This window comes from Humulus lupulus, chromosome 1, assembly GCF_963169125.1.
Source record: "Humulus lupulus chromosome 1, drHumLupu1.1, whole genome shotgun sequence".
Classification (NCBI taxonomy): domain Eukaryota; kingdom Viridiplantae; phylum Streptophyta; class Magnoliopsida; order Rosales; family Cannabaceae; genus Humulus; species Humulus lupulus.
Window position 1 is genome coordinate 23,089,858 of NC_084793.1, and position 8,711 is coordinate 23,098,568.

The following is an 8,711-nucleotide window of genomic DNA, read 5'->3' on the forward strand; positions in this document are numbered from 1 at the left end:
TCCACCTCTCCCATTGGGAGACGTGGGAAGTCACTCACCTCTCCCAATGGGAGACGTGGGAAGTCCATAGGAGACATCCCACGTCTCCCATTGGGAGAGGTGAGTGATTTCCCACGTCTCCCAATGGGAGAGGTGGAAAGTCAAATGTTGACTTTCCACCTCTCCCATTGGGAGACGTGGGAAGTCTCCCACCTCTCCCATTGGGAGACATTGAAAGTCTCCCACCTCTCCTAATGGGAGACATTGAAAGTCTCCCACATTTAAAAAAAATAAATTAAATAAATTTATAATTAATATTATTAATTTAAATTGAATAATTAATATTAATTAATTATTAAATTAATATTAATTATTAATTAATTTAATATTTAATATTATTAATTTAATATTATTAAATTAATTTAATATTTAATATTATTAATTTAATAATTAATTAAATTGAAATAATATTAATTTAAATTTAAATTATTTTAATCTAAATTTAAATTAATTTAATAATAAATTAAATTGGAAGAAAAAAATATATTTGTTAGATATATACAAGAAATACAATATTTGTTAGAAATATTCAAAATGAACAAATATTGCATTGTGTATGAAGAAAGAGTTAAAAAATTAAAAAAAAAAAACCTATCAACGAGGACGGTAACTTTGGATTATCGGCAACATATATGTCGCCCATTCTTGTCGCAACTCATCAATTTGTGCCTCTGTATATGATGTGTTTGTTAGCTGCAAGAAATATAAAGTAAAATATATTAATTAATTATTTGATTACATTTATAGTTTCAAAAATAATTTGTAAATTTTAATTAATAATACCGTTCTCAAGTAATGCCCAGGACTCGCATGCTCAATCAAATCCTTCAACATCCTCATTAAGTAGTATCCACATGCCACATTGTCCGGTTGGTGTGGACACTAATTATTTAAAAATATGAGTAATTTATTATTAAATTGAAACTTTTTAAAAAAAATGCATACATATTATTCTACTTAATTATTATAAATGTTCAAAAATTTCTGCTAAAGTTACTTACCTGAGGTTGCTTAATGCGTAGAGTATCAGGGATCTCGACATCAGGAAGATTCATAGAGAAAAAAAGATTGAAAGCGCTGACGATCACTGATACAATCTCCTCACGGTTATTTAGCTCTGAATTCACCGGATCACAACAATAAACATGATATGCATATGGTGCCAAAATAAGCAACATCCAATGTTCACTGTATAAGAAAAACAAAAAAATTATAGCTCAAATGTTAAACAATGAAATTATTGATATGGGTCGGAAAAATGACAACTTTTTAAACTTACCCATGGTTCCAAGGGACAAGCATAACTTGTTCTTTTGATTTTACGTCATTGCAACGTCTGAACAGATTCTGAACACGATCGTCGAATGAACTCCCTTGAGTGGCGACGATATTAGGATTGACAAATAAAAACTTATTTTGGCGACCTTGTTGTACCACATATCTGTAAATGAACCTAATACAAAAATATGAAAAATTGTTATATGAATGAATAAATCAAATTAGAAAATTAAATGAACAAACTTATTTGTCAGATATATACCTCATGTAGCTGACAAGTACTGCTTGTCCAATCTTCTCCTTTCGAGCAAACTGAAGTATGTCATCCTTAAATATATAACAGTGAGACATATCCTGATCAAAAACTTCAGACTCTATGCCTAGATTGACACACTCGCCATCATCCCAATGAGATACGATATTCTGTAATCGTTCCAATGGAGTTTGGGCCAATTGTGTTGGAGGAGTTTGTTGTCGTCTTCTTTCTCGAGGTTGTTGTGTTGATGGAGCTCTTGGTCGTTGTGATCTGGTCCTACTTGTAGAGGGAGTCTGCATACAATTATATCAACAATTAAAAAAATTACAAACAAATATAGAATTGTAAAGATAATTATGTAAAAACATGGCATCACCTCATGAGTTACATCTTCAGATATAATGACAAAATCCTTAGGCCACGCTATTGGCGTCCCAATGGCCTGAGCAACTATGTACATGTCCAAATCAGGATATGCAAAAGGGAGAGGACATGTTGGCTTAAGAACACTCGTAATCATAACTTGGAAGTTGTTGCCTGCCTCTCTTTCAATGAGTGTACCTGATGCAACAATGTTTGAAACCGAACCAATTGCTAATTGGCATGCTCGGCCCTGCATAAGAAACATATTATATACAAATAATCATGTTGAAGCAGTAAAGAAATTTATTTGGTTTCAGAATATTCAAGAAAGTTTAATTACCTCTTGCAAAAGCGGTTGTAGTGCAACAATGTGGTGTTCTGCTTGAGGCACTACTGGGTCCGGAGTATAGTAGGACGCCTGCGCTGGTGGCACTGGTGGGTCGGGCACATAGTATGATGATGGCGCTGGTGGGACTCCAACGTTAGATCCTGACCCGCTCTGTTGGGCCAATAATTTTCTCAAGAGCTCATCTTGTTGTTGAAGGCGCTCTTCTAGGCGTTGTGCTTGTTGACGATGCTCTTCTTCTTGTTTTCGAAATCTTTCTTCAAATTCCTTTCTAATGTCGTCATTCGAAGAAGAGGCTTTTGATTTATTTTTCGTTGAGGTAGGTGTTGGAGTATTCCAATATACTGAGCGGGACACACCGTGTCCTCCAGCCCTAACACGTCCTCGAGGCTCAGGAGTGCCCAACGCCCTCGTCAGCACATCATCAGGGCCATCAGGTGCCCATTTACCCTCAGCTTGGAGTTGCCGGTAATGATCCTGTGAAACAATATTCACAGAAAGTTATATATATAAGCTAATAATTTGACATATCAACATTATTAAATATGAGCACTTACAATATTTTTTTGAATCTCAGAGGCCTCTCCAATTAGCTCTCCTTTTGCATTCCGACGACCCATGCTCCATAAATCTGCCCTATCAAGTTCAGTCAGACTTTTCCCACTTTGTTCCATTAACATCTCTTCAATACGCACATAGCCTCCTCTAGAGAGGTTGTGATTGTATTTATTCAGTGCTCGATAATTTTGCATCTCCTCTCTCTTTCTTTGCCACTCGGGAGTTAATCTTGAGTTCACAAACGCTAACCATTCATCCGGAGTTATGACATTCTCAAATCCAAATGGCAAAGCTGGCGGGAACTCATTTGGGTATTTTTTCAAAGCGTCGTAAACGTGTACCCTAGTAAGATTAGTCTTCCAATTTCGGAAGTACTTTCCCGCATCCTTCAACATCTGTTGCTTTTGTTTGGGGTCCAAATCATAAGTTTTCTGCAAGTTTGAAAGTAATAAGAAGCATATTATCAAAATAATATATATTTTAAAAACATTAAATGAAATATAATTAATAAAAATATACCTTCATTGTGTCCCATATTTTATTTTTATCCACCACACTAACATCTTTCCAACTGTTAATGTTGATGGACACAGTTGCTCGAACAACTGATCCAAGCTGTGATGAAACATTACTTCTAGATCCACCCACTAGTTGACCATACTCATTGTATTCAACAGGAGTAAGATGTCCTTCACTCCTTTTTTTGGTGTTTCTAGACATCCATGTACGTCCTCTCACAGATTTATTTTCTTGCTCCACTGACTGAGAATTAGGGCGTTGCTCTCCCTCATCAGAACTACCACCAAAAGGATCAGCCTCCATCTGTGAAACATAAATATCATTATTATAACAATTTTGGACACTCATAATCAAAAGATGAAACACATTGTGATAACAACTAAGAATTTCACATATCATAAACATATGAAACCTATTAAATGGTACCTCAAGACCCATTATCATCAACCCACAATCCTTCACCATTTTCACGGAAACAAATACAATCATCATCAACTTCGTCATTATCTTCTATTGCGGTGAATGTGACAAGTTCTTCTCCGAGAGGTATATCATGTAAATCACCATCTTTAATGTTCCATTCTCTTGTTTGCGTTGGAAGAACAATTGACCATTGGTTGTCTGAAGGATCATTCACATAAAATACTTGTTTCGCTTGTGAAGCTAATATAAATCGATCAGATTTGTGCCCAATTCGATTTAGATTAACTAATGTGAAACCAAAATCTTCATATATTATGCCGCTGTCACTTTTCACCCAATCACAAAAGAAAACAGGTACTCGAGTTGTGATATAATCTAACTCCCAAATTTCATTAACTACTCCATAAAAAGTCATATCACATTCAACTGGATTTTTATCTTTTGCACTAGAGACTTGCACAGTTTTAGCAACAAGGCTAACACCACTGTTTTGTGTGTTTCTGTTGTTATCGCGCTCCCTAGTGTTAAATAGAGTACCGTTAATCATGTATGATGAAAACTTGATGACATTAACTGAAGGTCCTCGAGAAATCCACTTAACAATGTCTGAAACCTTGTTTGATGTGTTTTGTAATTCTGACACAACCTATCAAATCAACATACCAAAAACAACAAAAAATGTCACCTTGTAATTAAGTACTAATTAATGACAACTTTCAATAATCAACACAATTTACCTTTTGTTCTATCCAACTACTAAAAGTTCGATAATGTTCGTCTTGTAACCATTTTGAGTTCCTTGACTTGGATGGAAATTTGGTCTTTATCCAATTAAAATGTTCCCTTCAATTATAAATATGTTGTTAAACAATTGAATATAAGAAATTACACAACTTAAACTTAATGTATTATATGAGTATAACTCACTCGATATAAGGTTGAATTTCATTTATATTCTGCAACACAAGACGATGCGCTTCATCTAGAAGATCTCGACTTACTGTGCATACAACGCTACCACGACGACTCTGAATCTCAACATTTTCAACATCATTTAACCCAATTTTCTGTACACCAGTCATGTATTCAGAACAAAATTCAACTGCCTCTTCTGCAATATAACATTCGACGATGCATCCTTCCGGCCGACTTCTATTCCTAACATACCCCTTAAGAATCTTCATATATCGCTCAAATGGATACATCCATCTTAAATAAACTGGGCCACAATATCTTAGTTCTCTAACCAAGTGAACTGTCAAATGGATCATTATATCAAAAAATGCCGGCGGGAAATATTTCTCCAACTCACACAATACCTCAACAATTTCATCTCTTAACTTAGGTAACTTTAGCGGATCAATCACCTTACAACACAGTGACTTGAAAAACAAGCATAACCTTGTGATTACATCTCGAACTCTCCTAGGCAACACAGATCGAATGGCCACTGGTAGCAAATGTTGCATTAGAATATGACAATCGTGAGATTTCATGCCAGTCAGAATACAACTTTTCATGTCTACCAATGACCTTATATTTGAGGAATATCCGTCTGGAACTTTTATATTAAACAAACATCTGCAAATTTCCATTCTTTCCTCTTTAGTAAGAGTGTAAGCTGCAGGAGGTAAATATGTTCGTCTCTTATCTGGTTTTGGAGTCAATTCATCCCTTATACCCATTGCAACCAAGTCTTGTCTAGCCTTAATTCCATCCTTAGTTTTCCCAGGAATATTCAACAAAGTGCCAATCAAACTATCACATACATTTTTCTCTATGTGCATAACATCTAAATTATGACGTATAAGTAAGAAAGGCCAATATTCAAGTTCAAAGAAAACAGATTTCTTTTTATAACACCCTTTTGGCTCTTCCACAACCTTGGCCTTGCGACTACGTTTCATCTTTGTAGGTGTACGAACTTTGGGCTTCCCTAACTTGAACACAATTTTAGACATCTTCTCAAGTACTTGGATCCCATTCAATGGCTCAGGAGCCTCTTCAAACTCTTGTTTACCATTGAATGCCTTCTTCCAAGTCCGAAGTTTATGCGTATTAGGCAAGAACTTCCTATGTCCCATATAACATATTTTCCGAGAGTGTTTCAAGTATTCAGAACATGTTTTTTCTTGACAAACGGGGCAAGCTTTATATCCTTTCACACTAAACCCAGATAAATTTCCATAAGCAGGAAAGTCATTAATTGTCCACAATAAGACCGCTCTAAGATTAAATTCTTCCTGCCTATATGCATCATAAACCTTAACCCCTTCATCCCACAAAGTTTTCAAGTCATCTATAAGAGGAGCTAGATAGACGTCAATATCATTACCAGGTTGTTTAGGTCCTGATATCAACAAGGTCAAAATCGTAAACTTTCTCTTCATACACAACCATGGGGGTAGATTGTAAATAACAAGCATAACAGGCCAACAACTATACTTACTGCTAAGGGATGCGTGTGGATTAAACCCATCAGTCGAAAGACCTAGACGAATATTACGAGATTCATTTCCAAAAGAAGGCCACTTCAAATCAACTCTCTTCCAAGCAAGGGTGTCAGCTGGATGTCTTAATTTACCATCCTTTATTCTTTCATTAGCATGCCACGACAAACTTTTAGCATGTTCGGCATTTCTAAACAATCGGATGAAACGAGGAATTGGCGGAAGGTACCACAAAACTTTGGCAGGTACTCCTTCCTTGACATCGTCACCATTTCTTTTCATTTTCCATCGTGACTCACCACAAGTAGGACACGATTTTGCGTCTGCAAAACTATTTCGATACAATATGCAATCATTAGGACATGCATGAATTTTTTCGTACTGCATGCCTAATGAGCATAATGTCTTCTTTGCCTCATAAAATGAAATTGGAATTTCATTAACTTCAGGCAATAACTCCTTCAAGAAACCAAATAACTCAGTAATGCTTTTATCACTCCATCCATGTTTAGCTTTTATATTGTACAACCTAAGAAGCGCAGATAATTTTGTAAATCTTGTACAACCAGGGTAAATTGGTTTCTCGGCATCATTAAGGAGTGTCTCAAACTTATTTGGGTCTACTCCTGATCCATAATGTGCGTCGTCAATCATTTCATCTAATGGATCCCAGTTCTCCTCCACTATATTCCTCCTCACTCCTTTTGGTCTACTTGGCAGAGTTGGAGCAATCGGAGCTATCTCCCCATGGTAATACCAAATTCTGTAACTCTTGTCGATCCCATTGAAATATAAGTGTTCTTTAATCTTTTTAAGATCCATCTTTTTAACATTTCCACACTTAAGACATGGACAATAAGTAAAATTTGGGTCTTTCACATTTTCCGAACAAAACCTTAAGAACAAATCAACCCCATTCCTAAATTCCGCAGATAACCTATTTGCTGACATCCACTGTTTATCCATATATTCTTCTATGTCTATGGAAAAGAAAAGAAACAACACTAAATAAGCACGTGATAAAGTTGTATGTCTATATAAAACTAATTTTTTATTATCCTAGATAAAATCGGGCAGCATTTCCCCTATAATAGTGACCTAACCATCTGCATGTGAATATCAAAACAAACAATTCAAACAACATACAATAAGTTTCTTCCTTATAGAATGTCTATATAAAACTAATTGTTTATTATCCTAGATAAAATCGGGCAGCATTTCCCCTATAATAGTGACCTAACCATCTGCATGTGAATAGCAAAACAAACAATTCAAACAACACACAATAAGTTTATTCCTTATAGCTCCGCAGCACACAGTAAAATTTATCAGAACCTACTTCACTAATACACACAAGTTCTCAACCTTCCGTTATCACCGCAGCACACAATTTTAATCTCAGAACCTACTTCACTATGGATGAATATTTAAGATATTCAAACTCCTCTAACATTTGTTTAATAATATTAAAAGTAGAAGTAAGAGAATATATATGTACCTCTTGCAATCTTTAATCCAAAAGCTAGCAAAGTTACTTCACTTAGTAATCAAATTCGCTATTAAATCCACAAACCAATAAAATTAAATTAATAAATAATAAATAAAACATCACTAAATATCTAGCAATATATAACGTATTATTGTAATTTTAGAAACTTAATTACCTCAAATGTGTGATTGATATTGGAATTTTGATGCAAAATACTCTCTAAAATCTCACCACAAAAATCACAACCTATGAAATTAAATTAATTAATATGTTAAACATTACTAAACAAATATCACTAAATATCTAATAATAGTAAATGATATTGGTAAACAAATAAAAAAAATCCCAATGTGCCGCTAATTATAACTTCAACAAAAAATCAATATAAAATTTCATAACCTAAAAACTTAATAATAAACAAAAACATAAAAATTTTAATATATTTCTATTTTATAAATTATTTAATAAATTTATTTTAACATAACTATTGATATAACAAAATAGTTACAATTTAAAAAAAAATTCAAATATACAAAAATATATCTAAATTTCGAAATAAAAATTGATAAAAATTTAAAAAAATCATGAACATATATACTCTAATGAAATATATACAATGTGATAGGTTAAATTAAAAAAAAAAACTAAAAAATCATAAATCCCTAAAAACTTCCATTGAAAAACCACAAAAACATACAATGTATATAAAAAAATGCATAAAAATGTAAAACTAACACAAAATCATGTATATTACTCATCCTAATGCAAAACCTATAATTTATTTGCAAAATAATTAACTAAAAATCAAGAAAATAAAAAAAAACTTACCTTAGAACCCTAAAAACGCAGCCCCAAATCGCCCAATTCTTCTCTCTGGTTTGCTCTCGGGTTCGTGTGAGGAAGAAGAAGGCTGGTAGTGATTTATAAGTGGAGACATCCAACGTCTCCCACTGGGAGACGTGCCACGTGTCCCACGTCTCCCAATGGGAG

At 34.2% G+C, this 8,711-nt stretch overlaps 1 long non-coding RNA gene across 1 annotated transcript; it reads right to left on the reverse strand.

Annotated features, from left to right (window-relative positions):
* Nucleotides 1-7,149: 7,149 nt before the first annotated feature.
* On the reverse strand, nucleotides 7,150-8,664 carry LOC133817930 (uncharacterized). Its single transcript, XR_009885746.1, has 4 exons — nucleotides 8,550-8,664; nucleotides 7,897-7,967; nucleotides 7,731-7,788; nucleotides 7,150-7,206 (listed from the first exon to the last, which is right to left on the reverse strand). It is a non-coding gene; the product is annotated as an uncharacterized LOC133817930 (long non-coding RNA).
* Between the last annotated feature and the right edge of the window lie 47 nt (nucleotides 8,665-8,711).